General features: G+C 38.5%; 1 protein-coding gene across 1 annotated transcript in view; it reads left to right on the top strand.

The window, feature by feature from the left end:
- The window catches only part of LOC105490443 (nucleoporin 62 C-terminal like), a 136,038-nt gene that overhangs the window by 1,132 nt on the left and 116,176 nt on the right, over positions 1–18,730 (top strand). The window lies entirely within an intron of this gene.

The following is an 18,730-nucleotide window of genomic DNA, read 5'->3' on the forward strand; positions in this document are numbered from 1 at the left end:
GCGCCACCGAGCGCACGACCCGCCCTCTATATTTATTTCTAAGAGGCTTACAATTTTAGCTCTTATATTTAGGTCTTTGGTTCATTTTGAGTTAATTTTTGTATATGGCGTGAGGTAAGGCCCAGCTTCATTCTTTTGCATGTGAATATCCAAGTATTCCAGGACCATTTTTGGAAGAGACTATTCTTTTCCAATTGCATACTCTTGACACCTCTTTGAAAATCAATTGACCTTAGATGTATGGGTTTCCGACTCTCAATTCTATTCCATTGATCTATATGTCTATCCTTATGCCAGTACCACATGGTTTTGATTAAGTGTGGTTTGTAGTACGTTTTGAAATTGAGAAATGCTAGTCCTCCACCATGCCTGGCTATTTTTTCCTTCCTTCCTTTCCTTTCTCTTCCTTCCTTCCTTCCTTCCTTCCTTCCTTCCTTCCTTCCTTCCTTCCTTCCTTCCTTCCTTCCTTCTTCTTTCCTTTTCTTTCCTTTTCTTTCTTTCTTTCTTTCTTTCTTTCTTTCTTTCTTTCTTTCTTTCTTTCTTTCTTTCTTTCTTTCTTTCTTTCTTCCTTCCTTCCTTCCTTCCTTCCTTCCTTCCTTCCTTCCTTCCTTCCTTCCTTCCTTCCTTTCGTCACCCAGGTTGGAGTGCAGTGGCTCGATTTCTGCTCACTGCGACCTCCACCTCCTGAGTTCAAGAGATTATCCGACCTCAGCCTCCCAAGTAGCCGGGACTACAGGCGCCCCGGGCCACCATGTCTGGCTAATTTGTTTTTTTATTTTTTTAATTTTTTTAATGGAGACGAGGTTTCGCCATGTTGACCCGGCTGGTTTTGACTCCTGACCTCCAGTGGTCGGCAAGCCTCAGCCTCCTAAAATGCTGGGATTACAGGTGTGAGCCAATGAGCTCTGCCTGCAGCATGGCTATCTTAGTGATAATTTTTTAATATTTACTTTTCAGATTGTTCATTGTTAGTGTATATAAATATAAATGATGATTTTTGTATGTTGCCCTTGTATCCTGCATCTTTGCTTAATCCATTTATTAGCCCCAATTTTCTTTTTTCTTTTTTTTGAAATGGAGTCTCGCTCTGTCACCCAGGGTGGAATGCAGTGACTTGATCTCAGCTCACTGCAACCTCCACCTCCCGGGTTCAAGAGATTCTCCTGCCTCAGCCTCCCAAGTAGCTGGCTCTACAGGCGACCGCCACCATGCCCGGCTAATTTTTGTATTTTTTGTAGAGACGAGGCTTAGCCATGTTGGCCAGGAGGGTCTCAAACTCCTGACCTCAAGTAATCCACCTGCCTCGGCCTCCCAAAGTGCTGGGATTACCAGCATGAGCCACCATGCCCGGCCTATTAGCCCTAAATTTTTAAAAAAGATTTTCTATATATAAGATTGTGTCAGCAGGGCTCAGTGGCTCATGCCTGTAATCCCAGCACTTGGCCAAGGCAGGCGGGTCACCTGAAGTCAGGAGTTTCAGCCTGGCCAACTCTACTAAAAATACAAAAATTAATCAGACATGGTGGCCAGCGCCTGTGTTCCCAGCTACTGGGGAGGCTGAGGTAGGAGGATGGCTTGAACCAGGGAGGCCTAGGCTGCAGTGGGCTGAGATTGCGCCACTGCACTCCAGCCTGGGTGACAATGTGAGACCCTGTCTCAAAAAAAAAAAAAAAATCATGTTGTCTGCAAAGATAATTTTACTTTTTGTAATTTGAATGACTTTTATTTATTTATCTTGACTAAATGCTCTCGTTAGAACTTTCAGAACAATGTTGAATAGACGTATTGAGAGCAGACATCCTTGTGTTGTTACTGATCCCTGTGGTAAAGCTTCCAGTCTTTTGCCATTGAGTATGAGGTGAGCTATGAGTTTTTCATACATGCTCTTTATCAGGTTGGGGAATTTCACTTCTATTCGTAGATTGCTGAGTGTTTAAGTCAACTTTATATTCCTGGGATAAATCCCACTTGGTCATCATATTATTATATAATTCTGTTTATATGTTACCTGATTCATTTGCTAGTATTACATTTTGTTTAGTGTTTTGCTTTAATAATCATAAAGGATATTGGTCTTTGGTTTTATTTTTGTGATGCATACGGGTTTAGTTTCAGGATAATACTTACCTCATAAAAATGTGTTAGGAAGTGCTCCTTCTTTTCTGTTGTTTAGAAGAGTTTGAGAAGGATAGGTGTTAATTTTTGTTTAAACACTTGGTAGAATTCGCTCTTGAAGCTGTCTGGTCTTGAAGGTTTTTTTTTTCGTGGGAAAATTTTTATTATTAGCTCAATATCTTTACTTGTTCCAAGTCTATAAAGATTTTCTATTTCTTCTTGGGTCTGTCTTGTGTTTCTAGGAATTTGTCTATGTTGTCTAGAGTATCCAATTGTTCATACTATTCCCATATAATACTTTTTATTTCTATATAGGTTGATGGTAATGTGTCTTCTTTTATTCTGATTTTAGTCATCTGGTTTTTTTTCTGGTTTGTTTGTTTTTTTATTGGTCAGTCTAGCTAAAGGTTTCTCAGTTTTGGTGATCTTTTCAAATACCAAAATTTGGTTTCATTCATTTTCTCTGCTTTTTTTTTTCTTTTTTCCAGCTTTATTGAGGTATAATTGACAAATAAAAATTGTATGTATTCAAGGTGTACAGTATGATTTGATACATGTATGTGTTGTGAAATGATTATCACAAATTATTTAACACATCAATCAGTATAGTTACCATTGTGTATATGTGTGTATGTGGTGAAGACACAAAGAGAAATATACTCTCTTTGTAAATTTCAAGGAAACAATGCAGTATTAACTATAATCATGATGCTGTCTGTTACATTTCAGAATTTATTCATCTTTTTACTGAAAGTTTGTACCCTTCAGTGAACATCTCCCCATTTTTCCCACTCCCCAGTCCCTGGCAACTACCGTTCTACTCTCTGCTTCAATGAATGTGTCTTTTTTATAGCTAAATATATTTCACTATATACCACGTTTTCTTTATCCATTCATCCATCAAGGGACCCTTAGGTTGTTTCTATATCTTGCCTATTGTAAATAATGCTGCAATGAACATGTGGGTGCAGATATTTTTTGAGATACTGATTTTCTTTCCTTTGTATATATGCTTAGAGGTGGGATTGATAGATCATATGGTAATTCTATTTTTATTTTTGGGGGGAATCTCCATATTGTTTTCTATAGTGGCTACACCAAGTTACATTCCCATCAACAGTGTGCAAGAGTTCCCTTTTCTGCAAACCCTCACTAACACTTATTATTGCTTGTCTTTTTGATAATAGTCATTCTAACAGGTGTAAGGTGATAGCTCATTGTGGTTTCAACATGCAGTAACCTGATGACTGGTGATGTTGAGCACCTTTTCATATACCTGTTGGCCATTTGTATGTTTTCTTTGGAAAAATGTCTATTTGGATCCTTTGCACGTTTGTTAATCAGGTTATTTGTTCTTTTGCTATTGAGTTGAGTTCCTTATAAATTTTGCATATAAACGCTTCATCAGATACCTAAGACATCCATGCCATTGAAACACTTGCCTCTGGGCCGGGCACAGTGGCTCACGCCTGTAACCCCAGCACTTTGGGAAGCCGAGGGGGGCGGATCACCTGAGGTCAGGAGTTTGAGACCAGCCTGGCCAACATGGTGAAACCCTGTCCCTACTAAAAATACAAAAAATTAAAAAAAAAAAAAACAAAAAAAACATTAGCCGGGCGTGGGGGCAGGTACCTGTAATCCCAGCTACTTGGGAGGTTGAGGCAGGAGAATCGCTTGAAACCAGGAGGCAGAGGTTGCAGTGAGCTGAGATTGCACCATTGCACCCCAGCCTGGGCAACAAGAGTGAGACTCCATCTCAAAAAAAAAAAAAAAAAAAAAAGAAAAAAAAGAAAAATGAAACAATTGCCTCTGAATGTTTTTGAGAAATCCCCCCTGGGGAAAAGCTGTTAGCACTGTGTTCCTGATAAAGGCACGCCTTTCAAACCAGTCGTCCAGGGAGCCTGTGAACAAATCAAATAATGACAATTTGGGGAGAATGAGTTCTTCTCTGCTCCCCTCAGTACTGGGAATGTAACTTTTTATTTTCAAAGCTACTGCTGAGCTAGGGAGGAGGGAGTGGAATGGGACACATTAAAATATCACAAAGCTCACTCTTGTAAGATTCAGCCACTTTTTTTGAATATGTGCTTCCCAGGTTGTTGCAAGACTTTGGTTAATTTCCAGAGTTCTGAAACCGTTGAGTCTGACTGTTTTTGTCAATTTTTCATTGTTTTAATGGAGAAGTGGAAATTTGGAGTTCCTTTCTTTGCTATTTTCACTAACATCACTCCAGCGAATGTTTTAATAATGCACTTAGTAACGGGTTTAGAATCCCTTGCCCTTGACTTCCCTAACCCCCAACATCAAATTCTACCTCTGCTCCTGGGACCCTGCTAGGGAAAGTTGCAAACAGGTAAAGGTCAGGTTCTATTATTTATTTATGCTCTCCACCTCAGTTATGTTCTCTACATTGCAGTCTTTCCATTCCTCCCCTATTGACTACAAGTAGCTGTTCCAAATTTCTTCCACTCTCCTCAAGTTTTGCATACAATTCCTGTCTGTCTCACTTTGTCCTCATGAATTCCACAATTCAAAATCTATTTGTATCTTGTTTGTATTTCTCTTAGTAGTGGAGGTCTGAGGTCAAACCTCCTTAATTTAATTCCTGCCTTGATTTAATTCCTGCATTTATGTTTACTAGCTGTGTAATATTGAACAATTTACCCCTCACTTTGTCTCAGTTTTCTCATTCTCAAAGTATCAGTGTAAGGATTAAATAAAATAATCCATGTACAGCTCTTAGAACAGTTTCTTCAATACATCTTCACTATCAGCCTCATCATTATCAGCATCATCATCATCATTATCACCATCATCATAATTACCCCGTTACTCCTATCTTTAAAGCATGTGTCTGTCCTCAATACCAGTGTTAACCTGTGCTCTCTTGACCCCATCTCTTCTATTATTTGTACTGAAATGATTTCCTGCCTTAAATATTTAGTACTGACTCTTCTCCCTTGGCCTGAAACTCATTCAAGTATGAAGATCTTTAAAAATTCAAAAACAAAAGGAAAAGTAAAAATAAAATACAAAAACCAAACAGAAAACCTAATACCACTCTCTCCCACAAACTGCTAGTCTATCTTTTCCTTTCCTGCCAAATTTCTCCAAAGTTCCCTTTTGTTACTCATTGATCTCTTCCAATCTAGATTCTATCCGCCCACAACATTGCTGTAAGGCAATGGCCTAATTCTTCAATTCAAATAACCTTTTCAGTTTTCATTCTCCTGATCTCACTATAATATCTAATAGGCTTTACCTGGTTTCTCTTAACACTAACTTCTTCTGGGTCTTTGCCCATTTCTTCCTATGTTTTCATTCTGGCTCCTTTATTGGGACAGGGGTCAGTCTTCAGCTGCTTGTCTGCACTCGAGGGAGTGTGGAACATCTTATGTCTCATAGTTTTCACTAGTTTCGTTATACCTCTGTTCCAGTCCTGTTAGTGGGAGGCAAATTTAGTGCCTCAGTCCTAAGTAAAACCTGTAAAAGCTATGCCAAGCAAGCCAGCTTTGGTGCGCTAGAATGTATAGAATCCATAGCGTCTTTTAACGTTACTCTTGGATTCCTATAACAGAATCTCTGTATCTGCCCACTTCCATGCATCCTGCAGATGATTGACAGATATTCCTGAAACATACAAATAGCTAACAAGGTCATAGACAGGAGGGGCAGGAAAAGTAGTAGGGGGAGGGGAAGAAGAAGAGGAAGAACAAGAAGAGGAAGGAGAAGTAGAAGAGGAAGAAGCAGCAGCAAAAGCTGCCTTATACATCATAATTATATAAAATACAATTAAAATGCATTTTTATAACTTCATGCAGTTTTAGTAATATAGTTGCTAACATTTTATATTTAATTAACATAGGCTTTCTGAAAAGGTTTATTGCTAGGCTTCCTTTAATGAAGAGCTATTTGGGCTGGGCACACTGGCTCAGCCTGTAATCCCAGCACTTTGGGAGGCCAAGGTGGGCGGATCACTTGTGCTCAGGAGTTTGAGACCAGCCTGCCAACGTGGTGAAACCCCGTCTCTACTTAAAAAATATAAAAATTAGCCAGGCATGGTGACCTGCACCTGTTGTCCCAGCTACCCAGGAGGCTGAGACAAGAAAATTACTTGAACCCAGGAAGCCGGAGGTTTCTGTGAGCCCAGATTACGCCACTGCACTCCAGCCTGGGTGACAGAGCTAGACTCTGTCTCAAAAAAATAAAAAATAAAGAGCTCTTTATATGTAGCCCTACCTTTTACATTAAAACACTATACATGCTAAAGTCTTCACAAAGTCAATTTCTTAATATGTTGAGGCACCATATAGTTTTGTTTACATTATTTCCTAGAAAACCAATGGAAGGTAAATTTTAGCTTAGTTCAAGTCGAACTATTTGAAAACAATGAAAATTTCCAAGTATTTTAAATGTAACTGAAGATTATGCTAGCAAGCTTTTCTGGGGCCTGGTTGCTCAATCAGTCCTGGATTTAAAAAATAAATAAGTAAAAGAATAGTTAGAACAAGTAGGAAGTGGGAGAATGCTAGCACAGTCAATGAGAGAAAGTGACAGTGATGCCTTGCCATACCAGGATTCAAAGATAATAGCTTCAAACCTGTGAAATAGTAAAGGTACAGTAGTCATGATGAAAATAGTCTGAGCCACAATTGAGTTCTAGGTCTGTCTTACTCTAGAACTTATGCTTTTTAATTACTAGGTTATATACTGCCTCTCTTGTATCTGTATCATGTCAATTCTCTGATAAAAATCTGGATTTACAGGATGAAGACCAAACTTCTCTGCTGTCTTTCAAGCTCTGCCTTAATTTTTCCTCCACCTACCTAGCCAGTCTTATTCTCTGATAACCCCTAAAGCAATCATGCAATTTAGTCAGATCAGTTTCCATACTGTGCATCAAATCTGCCGTGTCCATTTCTTTTCTTTTCTTTTTTTTTTTAGGCAAGGTCTCACTCTGTTGCCTAGGCTGGAGTGAAGTGGCCCGACCTCGGCTCACTGCAACTTCCACCTCCTGGGTTCAAGCAATTCTCCTGCCTCAGCCTTCCTGGTAGCTGGGATTACAGGCACCAGCCACAACATCTAGCTAATTTTTTCTTTTTTTTTTTTTTGAGACAGAGTCTGACTCTGCCACCCAGGCTGGAGTGCAGTGGTGCGATCTTGGCTCACTGCAACTTCCACCTCCCAAGTTCGAGCAATTCTCGTGCCTCAGCCTCCTGAGTAGCTGTGATTACAGACATGCGCTACCACACCTTGCTAATTTTTGTGTTTTTAGTAGAGATGGCGTTTCACCATGTTGGCCAGGCTGGTCTGGAACTCCTGGCCTCAAGTGATCTGCCCGCCTCGGCCTCTCAAAGTGCTGGGATTACAGGCGTGAGCCACCGTTCCTGGCCCAATAAAAAATCAGTTTTAAAAAACAAGATGAAAAAATTGTGTCTTACAGATGACAAATTCTGTTGGTGTTCAGAGCAATAAGAGATCAAGGAAAGCTTCGTATAGCTAGGTCTTGATTTGGCTTTGAAGGATGGCTAAGATTTGAGAATTCCAGGTAAATGAAGGCCCAGAATTAGAAATGAACATGGCAGGCTGGGTACGCTGGCTCACACCTGTAATCCCAGCATTTTGGGAGGCCGAAGTGGGCAGATTACTTGAGGCCAAGAATTCGAGACCAGCCTGGCCAACATGACGAAACTCTGTCTCTACATAAAATACCAAAATTAGCAGTGCGTGGTGGTGCATGCCTGTAATCCCAGCTACTAGGGAGGCTGAGGCACAAGAATTGCTTGAACTTGGGAGACAAGAGGTTGCAGTGAGCCAAGATCCTGCCACTGCACTCCAGCCTGGTCGACAGAGCATGACTGTCTCAAAAAAAGAAAAGAAAAGAAAGATTTTTTATTGAGTTATACACATAACATACAATTCACCTTTTTAGAGTATACAATTTAGTAGTTGTTAGTATATTCACAAAGATGTGCAACCATGTTTTGATTGCCTGCTCTTCACCCACTGGTGAGGGAGAGAGTCCCATCCTAGGGTTATGGGGATGGCCAAACACATGACACCTGTCACGGGCAGATGAGATTGATAGCAGTTTATTAATCACAGATACTCAAAGCCCATAGAATGACACAGCGTGCTATACAGGCCCACACAGATGTTATACTCAGGAACAGAGTGAGAGATCAAGTGGGTGAGGTGGAAGGTAGGTTTTGTAGTATCCAGAGGGCAAAGTGACCCTTGGTTTCCATGAAAGGATGTGATTGGCTTGTTTGAATAATTCCACATACTGGTAGGGACCTGAAATCTGCTGCAGCAGTTTTGCCTAAGGATGCTTGCAGTTGAACCGTTAGAGCCACAGCCTCCCTCCCATTTCAGACGTCAAAGCAGCACAGAATATTGAACCTTAATTTTAGGTCTTACACCACAGACCATCAACTATTCTTCTTCTTTTCTTTTCTTTTTTTCTTCTTCTTCTTCGTCTTCTTTTTTTTTTTTTTTTTTTTTTTTTTTTTTTGATGGAGTCTTGCTCTGTGGCCCAGACTGCAGTGCGGTGGCGCAATCTTGGCTCACTTTGACCTTTGCTTCCCAGATTCAGTGATTCTCCTGCCTCCGCCTCCCGAGTCACTGCGCCCTGCCGTGTCACCTTTTCTATGTATAGAACCTTTTAATCACCCCAAAAACAACCCCCATGCTCATGAGCAGTCACTCCACGTCTTAGTCAGTTTGAGCTACTATAACAAAGTACCACAGAGTGGTGGCTTATAAAAAACAGGAATTTATTTCTCACAGTTCTGGAGGCTGGAAGTCTGAGATCAGAGTGCCAGCATGGTCACATTCTGGCAAAGGCTCTCTTCCAGGCTGCAGACTGCTGACTTCCTCACATGTATCCTCACAAGGTAGGAAAGGAAGCTAACTAGTTCTGTGGCCTCTCCTTACAGGAACATTAATCCCATTTGTGAGGGCTCTACCCTCATAATCAAATTACTTCCCAAAGGACCCACTTCTTATTGCCATCACATTGGAATTAGGGTTTAAACTTCTGAATTCTGTAGGGGACACAAATATTTAGTCTGTAACACTTCACTTCTCTCCTCTTCCCAGACCTAGGCAACCATTAATCCGCTTTCTGTCACTGTGGATTTGCTTATTCTGAGCATTTCATACAATGAGAATCATACAATATATGGCCTTTGTGTCTGACTTCTTTTTTTCTATTTTCTTGCTTTTTTCTCATTTTTTTCTTTTTTTGTTTATTTATTTTTACTTATTTATTTTTGTGTCTGGCTTCTTTTTAAAATTTTTTGATAATTTATTTTTTCTTTATAGAGATGGGATCTCACTATGTTCCCCAGAATGGTCTTGAACTCCTGGACTCAAGCAATCCTTCCACTTTGGCCTCCCAAAGTGCTGGTATTACAAGCATGAGCCACTGAACCCAGCCCTTAAAATTTTTTATTTTTATTTTTACTTTTTTAGCGGCAAAGTCTCAATCTGTCACCCAGGATAGAATGCAGTGGTATGATTGTAACTTGCACTAACCTCAAATTCCTGGGTTCAAGGCATTCTCCTGCCTCAGCCTTCCATGTAGCTATGACTACAGATGTGTGCCACCACACCCAGCTACTTTTTAATTTTTATTTTTTTGTAGAGATGGAGTCTTGCTATATTGCCCAGGCTGGTCTCAAGTTTCTGGCCTCAAGTGATGTTCCCCCAGTCAGACTCCCAAAGTTTTGGGATTACAGTTGTTAGCCACCACAACTGGCCTCCGGCTTCTTTTACTTAGCATAATGTTTTTGAGATTCATTTATGTTGCAGCATGTGTCAGTACTTCCATCCTTTGTGTGACTCTGTAATAGTCCACTGTAAGAATCTGCCATGTTTTGTTTGTCCATTCATCAACTGATGGACAATTGTGTTTTTCCCCATGTTGGTTGTTATGAATAATAATTCTATGAATATTCATGTACACTTTTTTGTGTGGACATATGTTTTCAACTCTTTTTTGTACATACCTAAGACTAATTGCTGGATCTATAGAAAATATATGTTTAAACTTTTGAGGAACCTCTAGACTATTTTCCAAAGCACCATTTTACGTTTTACTTTACTACACTAGCAAAATATGAAGCCTCCAATTTCTCCACATCCTTGCCATCATTGATTATTTTCCATCTTTTTTATTATAGCCAGCCTATTAGGTGTGAAGTGGTATCTCATTTGGAGAGAGGACAAGAATTCAAGACAAGCCTGGGCATTATAGCGAGAGCCCATCTCTACAACAAAAAGATTTTTAAAAAAATTAGCCGGACATGGTGACTCACACCTGTAGTCCTAGATACTCAGAAGGCTGAGATGGGAGGATCCCTTGAGCCCAGAAGTTCAAGGCTGTAGTGGGCTGTGATCACGCCACTGCACTCCAACCTGGGTGATAGAATGAGACCCCAACTCAAAAAACATACTTCAGCTTTTACCTAATGTCTTTATTCTGTTCCAAGATGCCACTGAGGATAACACATTGCATTTAGCCATCATGTCTCCCTAAGCTCCTTTTGGCATGACAGTTTCTCATATTGTCCTTGACAATTTGGATGAGTACTGGGCACGTGTTTTCCAGGATGTCCTGCTATTGGGATTTATCATATTTCTCATTGTTAGACAGGGGTGAGGGTACTTACTGTGAGCATGGCTCATCACTGTCGATGTTGATTTGTATCATCTGGCTGAAGTAGTGTTCGTCAAGCTTCTCCACTGCGAAGTCACTCTTTGTCTCTCCTTTTCTGTAACGTACTCTGAAGGAAGCCTCTATGCACAGCCCGTACTTAAGGAGTGAGGAGCTAAGCTTCACCTTTTTGAGAGTAGATTATCTACATAAATTATTTGGAATTCTTTTGCACAGGAGACTTGTCTCTTCTTGTTTATTTATTTAATTATTTATTTATATGAGTATGAACACAATTTTATACTTTAATGAGTTATACTCCAATATTTATTTATCCATTTTTACAAGTTCTATTCAAAATTTTACTAGAGACACTAGTCAGAGCAATTAGGCAAGGAAAAGAAATAAAAACCATCTAGATTGGAAAGGAAGACTAACTCTATTTTCACATAATATAATTTTGTGTATAGAAAAATATTAACAAATAAATTTAAAAAAAAGAAAAAGAAAAACACACAGAGGCCAGGCATGGTGGTTCATGCCTGTAATCCTAGCACTTTGGGAGGCCAAGGCAGGCAGATCACTTGAGGCCAGGAGTTCTAGACCAGCCTGGGCAACATGGAGAAACCCTCTCTCTACTAAAAATATGAAAATTAGCCTGGCATGGTGACCGAGCCTGTAATCCCAGCTACTCAGGAAGTTGAGACATGAGAATTGCTTGAACCCAGGAGGTAGATGTTGCAGTGAGCCAAGATTGTGCCTGGGCAACAGAGTGAGACCCTGTCTCAAAAATAAAAGAAAACGAAAACCACAAAGAATGCTTCAAAAACTCTTAGAGCTAGAGACTGGGCACAGTGGCACACACCTGTAATCCCAGCACTTTGAGAGGCTGAGGGGGGCAGGTCACTTGAGGTCAGGAGTTCGAGACTAGGCTGGCCAACATGGTGAAACCCCCATCTCTACTAAAAATACGAAATAATAATAATTAGCCAGATATGGTGGTGCACACCTGTAATCCCAGCTACTTGGGAGGCTGAGACAGGAGAATTGCTTGAACCTGGGAGGTAGAGGTTGCAGTGAGCTGAGACCATGCCATCGCACTCCAGCCTGGGCAACAGTGCAAGACTCCATCTCAAAACAAAACAAAACAAAACAAAAAAAGCTCTTAGAGTCAATAAACAAGTTCAGCAAAATTGTAGTAAACAGGATCAACATACAAAAATAATTTGTATTTCTATACAGTAGCAATGAACAATCTGAAAATGAATTAAGAAAACAATTCTACTTATAATAGCATTAAAAAATAAAAAAGTTAGAAATAATTTTTTTTAAAGAACAGTATGACTTGTACATGGAAAACCACAAAATACTGTTTAAAGGAATTAAAGAAAACATAAATAAATGAGAAGACATTTCATGGTCATGAATTGGAAGATTTAATATTGGTAAGGTAGAAATACTACAAATTAATCTACAAATTCAACACAAGCTCTATTAAAATCCAAACTGGTTTCATTTTTTAAAATCGGCAAGCTGATTCTAAAATTCATATGGAAATGCAAGTGACCTGGAAATGTCCAAACAATCATGAAAAAGATGAACGAAGAGGAACGAAGTTGGAGAAATCACACATCCCAGTTTTCAAACTTTCTACAAAGGTACAGTAATAAAAAAGCATGTGGCATTGGCATAAGGATAGTAATATAGATTAATGGGATAGAATTAGTAGTCCAAAAATAAAGCCATACATTTATGGCCAATTGATTTTCAATAAGGGTGCTAAGACTCTTCAATGTTGGGCATCAATCTTTTTTTTAACAAATGGTGCTAGGACAACTGTACATACACATGATCCTGACCTCATCTCATATATAAAAATTATTTAAAGATAGATCAAATACCTAAATGTAAGAGCTAAAACTACAACTCTTAGAAGAAAACATAGGTATAAAACTTTTTGATCTTAGATTAGGCAATGATTTGGTATGAATTTTCACGACCTGGGCTAGGCAACTGTTTCTTAGCCATGACACAAAAAGCACAAGCAACCAAATAAAAAGTAGATAAATTGGACTTTGTTAAAATTAAAAATATTTGCACTTTAAAGGACATTATCAAGAAAGTAAAACGACAATGCATGGAATAGGAGAAAATATTAATATTTTCGAACTATATATCTAATATGGGACTAATATCCAGAATATATAAAGAAGCATTACAACTGAATAATAAAGTAACAACTTAATTAAAAATGGACAAAGAAAGAAGCCAGTCAGTACCAAGGGGGATCGCGCTAAACCATTCATGAGAAATCCGTGCCCACGGTTCAATCACTTCACACCAGGCCCCACCTCCAACACCGGGGATTATATTTCAATATGAGATTTGGGCAGGGACACACTATATTACTCTCATAAGGGCTATATACTGTATAATTTCAATTATATGACATTTGGAAAAAGGCAAAACATAGAGACAATAAAAAGAACAGTGGTAATGAGCAAAGGGTAGGGAGCTGATATAGTGTGGATGTGTATCCCTGCCTAAATCTCATTGAAATATATTCCATGATGTTGGAGGTGGGGCCTGGTGGGGAGTGATTGGCTCATGGTGGCAGATTTCTCATGAATGGCTTAGCACTACTCTCCCTGGTACTGTCCTCATGGTAGAGAGTGAGTTTTCATGAGATCAGGTCATTTAAAAATGTGTAGTACCTCCCCACTGGCTCTCTTGCTCCTGCCTTCACCATGTAACATGCAAGCTCCCTCTTGGCCTTCCTCCATGATTGTAAGCTTCCAGAGGCTTCCCCAGAAGCAGATGTTGCTATGCTTCCTGTACAGTCTGCAGAACTGTGAGCCAATTAAACATTTTTCTTTATTAAAGTACCCAGTCTCCGTTTTTTTTGTTTGTTGTTGTTTTGTTTTTTGAGACGGAGTCTTGCTCTGTCACCCAGTCTGGAGTGCCGTGGTGCTATCTCAACTCACTGCAACCTCCGTCTCCCGGGTTCAAGCGATTCTCCTACCTCAGCCTCCCAAGTAGCTGGGACTACAGGTGTGTATCCCCACGCCCAGCTAATTTTTGTATTTTTAGTAGAAACGGGGTTTCACCATGTTGGCCAGGCTAGTCTCGAACTCCTGACCTCGGGCGATCCACCCACCTCGGCCTGCCAAAGTGCTGGGATTACAGGCGTGGGCCACTGCGCCCAGCCTCAGTTAATTCTTTATAGCAATGCAAGAATGGCCTAATATAGAGAGTAAGAAAATACCCTTCTATTTTTAATTTTTTGAGCATATTTGTCACAAAGGATGTTTAATTTTGTCAAATGCTTTTTCTGTATCTATTGAGATGATCATGAAGTAATTGTCCTTTATTCTATTAATATAGTATATTATATTGATTGATATTTATATGTTGAACCAACCTTCCATTCCTTGGATAAATCCTACTTGGTAATGGTGTATGATCCTTTTTTATGTTGCTGGATTTCATTCACTAGCATTTTGTTGAGGATTTTTGAATCTATATTTGCAAGAGATATTGGTTGATAGTTTTCTTTTCTTGTTGAGTGTTTTTCTTGTTTAGGTAGCAGAGTAATTCTGGGCATGAAACTCTGAAGAAGCTCTAACTGCATTTTGCTCCCTCTACTGTTTCCCCAGCTTCTTGTTTTTACTCTGATTGAAGTCTATTGATTTTCAAAGCTATTGTGGAACTGGGAAGGGGATTAGGATGGGAATAGGGTAGGTTGAAATGCCACAGATTTTGCTGTTTTTACTCAGATTCAGTTATTTCTGTCGAATAAATGTATCCTTGATTGTTGTAAGCTTTTGGTTACATTTCCAGGTTCTGGAAAAGTTAATTCTTAGAGTTTTCACTTAATGTTCTTGTTGCTTTATGGAGGGGAGGATTTTTGCAAGTTCTGATCCCCCCATTTTCACTAACGTCCTGAAGTACACAATTTAACTGACTTACATATTGTCACTTACATGTTTTCTTTTGTATTATGTGTGCTACTCATGTCTTCTAAACTTAATTGTAAAATTTTTTACTGTATAGTTATGTATACCACCCCCACAGTGTCTAGCAAAGAAGTTGATTAATCAACTTTATTGAAATTGAGATTGAGCTTATTGTTTATGTCTTTATGTTGAACAGGTTGTATTTGGGAAAGAAAACCAGCTGTAATCTACAAACAGATTCCCTGCTTTGTGCAATATATCCAGCAAAATTGGAAGCACACCACAGGTGTGGACGACAAAAAATAAAGAAAGATCAGAGCTGCAAAGGAAGACAGAGCTGTGGGGCTAGGATCAAAATCCCCGTAGCTGATTTTCCCCTGGACTGACTTTAAAAAAAATTATTTTAATTTGACAGATAAGAAACAAAGAAAAAAAGAAAAAGAATAAAAGGAATAAAAATAAAAGAAAAAATTGACAGATAACATTTTATGTTTTTATTGTGTACAACATGATGTTTTTAAGTACATATACATCATGGGATGGTTAAATCTAGCTAATTAATAAATGCATTACCTCACTTAGCTATTTTTGTGGTGAGAGTACATAACATTCACTCTCTTTACATTTTTTAAGAATATGTCACCATTAACTACAGTCACCTTGCTGTGTTTCTCTTAAAATTTATTCCTCTTCTATGATTGTGTATCCTTTAATCAACATCTCTCCATCCCCCATCCTCACTGCTAATGACCCCAGCTTATGGTAACCACCATTCTACTCTCTACTGCTATGTGATCAACTTTTTTAGATTTCACATATGAGTGAGATCACGTGGTATTTGTCTTTCTGTGTCTGGCTTATTTCATTTAACATAATGTCCTCCAGGCTCATACATGTTGTCACAAATGGCAAGATTTCATTCTTTTTATGGCTAAGTAACATCCCATTGTGTATGTATACCACATTTTCTTTTCTAAATTTATTTTTACATTAATTTTTTTCTTTAAAAAATTGTTTTATACATAATAGCTGTACATATTTTCAGAGTACATGTGATAATTTAATATATTCATATAATCAAGTTAGGGTAATTGGGATATCTAGTACCTTAAATATTTATCTTTTCTTTGTGCTATGAATATTTAAATTTTTCTCTCCCAGATATTTTGAAATGTACAATCAATTCATGTTAATTATAGTCACCATACTGATCTATCGAACACCAGGTCTTATTTCTTCTAAGTGTATATCTGTACCAATGAATCGACCTCTCTTCATCCTCCCCTCACCTCTACCCTTCACAGCCTCCAGTAACCACCAATCTACTCCAGTAACCACCAATCTACTCTCTATCTTCATGAGTCCCACTTTTTCTGTTTGCTTGTTTGTTTTTTAGCTCCCACATATGAGTGAGAACAAACAATATCTGTCTTTCTGTGCTTGGCTTGTTTCACTTAACATAATGACCTCCAGGTCACATATCATATGTTGCCACAAATGATAGGAGTCCATTCTGTTTTAAGGCTGAATAATATTCCATTGTATGTATACTATACTTTATCCATTCATCTACTGATGGATACCTAGTCTGATTTCATATCTTGGCTATTGTGAATCACGCTGCAATAAACATGGAAGTGCAGATATCGCTTTAACACATTGGTTTCAATTCTTCTGGATATATGCCCAATAGTGGGATTGCTGGATCATATGGTAGTTCTATTTTTATTTTTTTGAGGAACATCTATACTGTTTTTCATAATTGTTATACCAATTTACATTCCCATCACAGTGTATAAGTACTCCACATACTTGCCAGTACTTATTATCTTTTTCTCTTTTTGATAGTGGCCATTTTAACTGGAGTGAGGTGATATCTCATTGTGGATTTGATTTGCATTTCCCCGATTATTAGCGATATTGAGCATTTTTTCACATGCCTGTTGTCCATTTGTATTTCTTCTTTTGAGAAATGTCTATTCAGGTAATGCACCCATTTTTCAATTGGTTTTTTGTTGTTGTTATCGAGTTGTTTGAGTTTCTAATATATCTTGGATATTAACCCCTTGTCAGATATATAGTTTGCAAATATTTTCTTCCATTCCGTAGGCTGTCTTTTCACTCTGTTAATTGTTTCTTTTGCTATGCAGAAACTTATTTGTGAGATGTAATCCATTTGTCTAGTTTTGCTTTTATTGTATGTGCTTTTGAGGTTTTAGCCAAAAAAAATCCTTGCCTAGACCAACATCATGAAGTGTTTTTCTGTGTTTTCTACCAGTAATTTCATAGTTTGGGGTCTTACATTTAAGTCTTTAATCCATTTTGAGTTTAATTTCATATATGATGAGAGATAAGGGTCTAGTTTCATTATTCTGCATATGGATACCCAGTTTTTTCCAGCACCATTGATTCAAGACACTTGAATCTATCCATTTGTGTGTTCTTGGCACCTGTGGACCCCCAAAACCTGAGATAGGTGTCAGTCAATTTAGACAATCAGATATGCATTCATCTCCTTGAGCAGAGGAATGACTTTGAATAGAATGGGAGGCAGGTTTGCCCTAAGTAGTTCCCAGCTTGACTTTTTCCTTTATCTTAGTGATTTTGGGGCCCCAAGATTTATTTTCCTTTCACAAAGGTAAGATAGATATATCTGTTAACCAATACACTGGATCAGGAGTTAGGTCCTGTTTATAATTTGTTATCTTATTGTCACAAAGTCTGTTTTGTTAGTCTTATGATCTCTATTTTAACATTAATGTTGGTCAGTTGTGCATAATCTCCAAAAAGGAGGGAGTATAACAAGGCACATCTAACCTTCCTTCCTGTTATAAGCAATAATTCAGTTTTTAAGGTTTTTCTGGGATCCCTTTGGCCAATAGTTGGTCTGTTCAGAGAGTGGGGGGGCTTAGGATTTTATTTTTAGTTTGTAGGTGTATTTGTCTGTTTTTATGTCAGTAGCATGCTGTTTTGGTTGCTAGAGCTTTGTAACATACTTTGAAATCAGGTATTGTGATGCCTACAGCTTTGTTCTTTTTGCTTAAGATTGTTTTGGCTATTCCAGGTATTTTTTGGTTCCATACATATTTTAGTACAGTTTCTCTTATTTCTGTGGAGACTGTCATTGGTATTTCGATAAGGATTGCATTGAATCTGTAGATTGTTTTCAGTAGTATGGCCACTTTAACAATATTAATCCTTCCAATCCATGAACACAGGGTATCTCTCCATTTATTTGTCTCTTTAATTTCTTTCATTGGTGTTTTATATTATTCATTGTATAGCTCTTTCACCTCCCTGGTTAAACTTACTCATAGCCATGCAGCCTGGGGTTGGGGGAGGGGTGAAGTGAGTAATGTAAAATTGCCCTTTCCATCCTCTTCAGTGTGTCTTATTATGCTAAAATTAGGTGTTGTGATCTTGCACCTTGTTTCCTTAGCTCTTGTAAAGATTTTTTCATGTGTTCAAATTGATGTTTTTGTGGGGGGATGATTAATGGAGAGTCCTACACTGCCATCTCACTCTGCCCTCTCTACTGACTTTTTTAAACAACCTTTTTATAAAAAATAATTTTTGACCCACGAGAAGTGGCAAAAATCATACAGAGTTTTCGTATTTCTTTCACTCAGCTTCCCCTCATGTTAATGTCTTGCATAACTATAGTACAATGATCAGAACTGAGAAGTTAACATTGGTATAATATTATTAACTAAATTACAGACTTTATTTGGATTCCTTAACTGACCGTTAAAGCCTGTAGTACAGCAAGAATTGAAGAGGACAACAAAAAGGAGGATGAGAGAAGGTACTGCCTAAGGTTGTATAGGCCCAAAGGCATTTGAGAAAGAGGCAGGAAGTTGAAGCCAAAAGTCAACATAGCAATGTTGAGGGCCTTTTCCTAATTTATCTACCTGGGGTAGTGGTGGAGGTTGTAATTTGTTTACGACGGATGCCTTTTTTTTTGTTTTTTTAACCTTTTCTTCAATAGGGTGGGGCTTTT

Source organism: Macaca nemestrina, chromosome X (genome assembly GCF_043159975.1).
Source record: "Macaca nemestrina isolate mMacNem1 chromosome X, mMacNem.hap1, whole genome shotgun sequence".
NCBI classification, from domain to species: domain Eukaryota; kingdom Metazoa; phylum Chordata; class Mammalia; order Primates; family Cercopithecidae; genus Macaca; species Macaca nemestrina.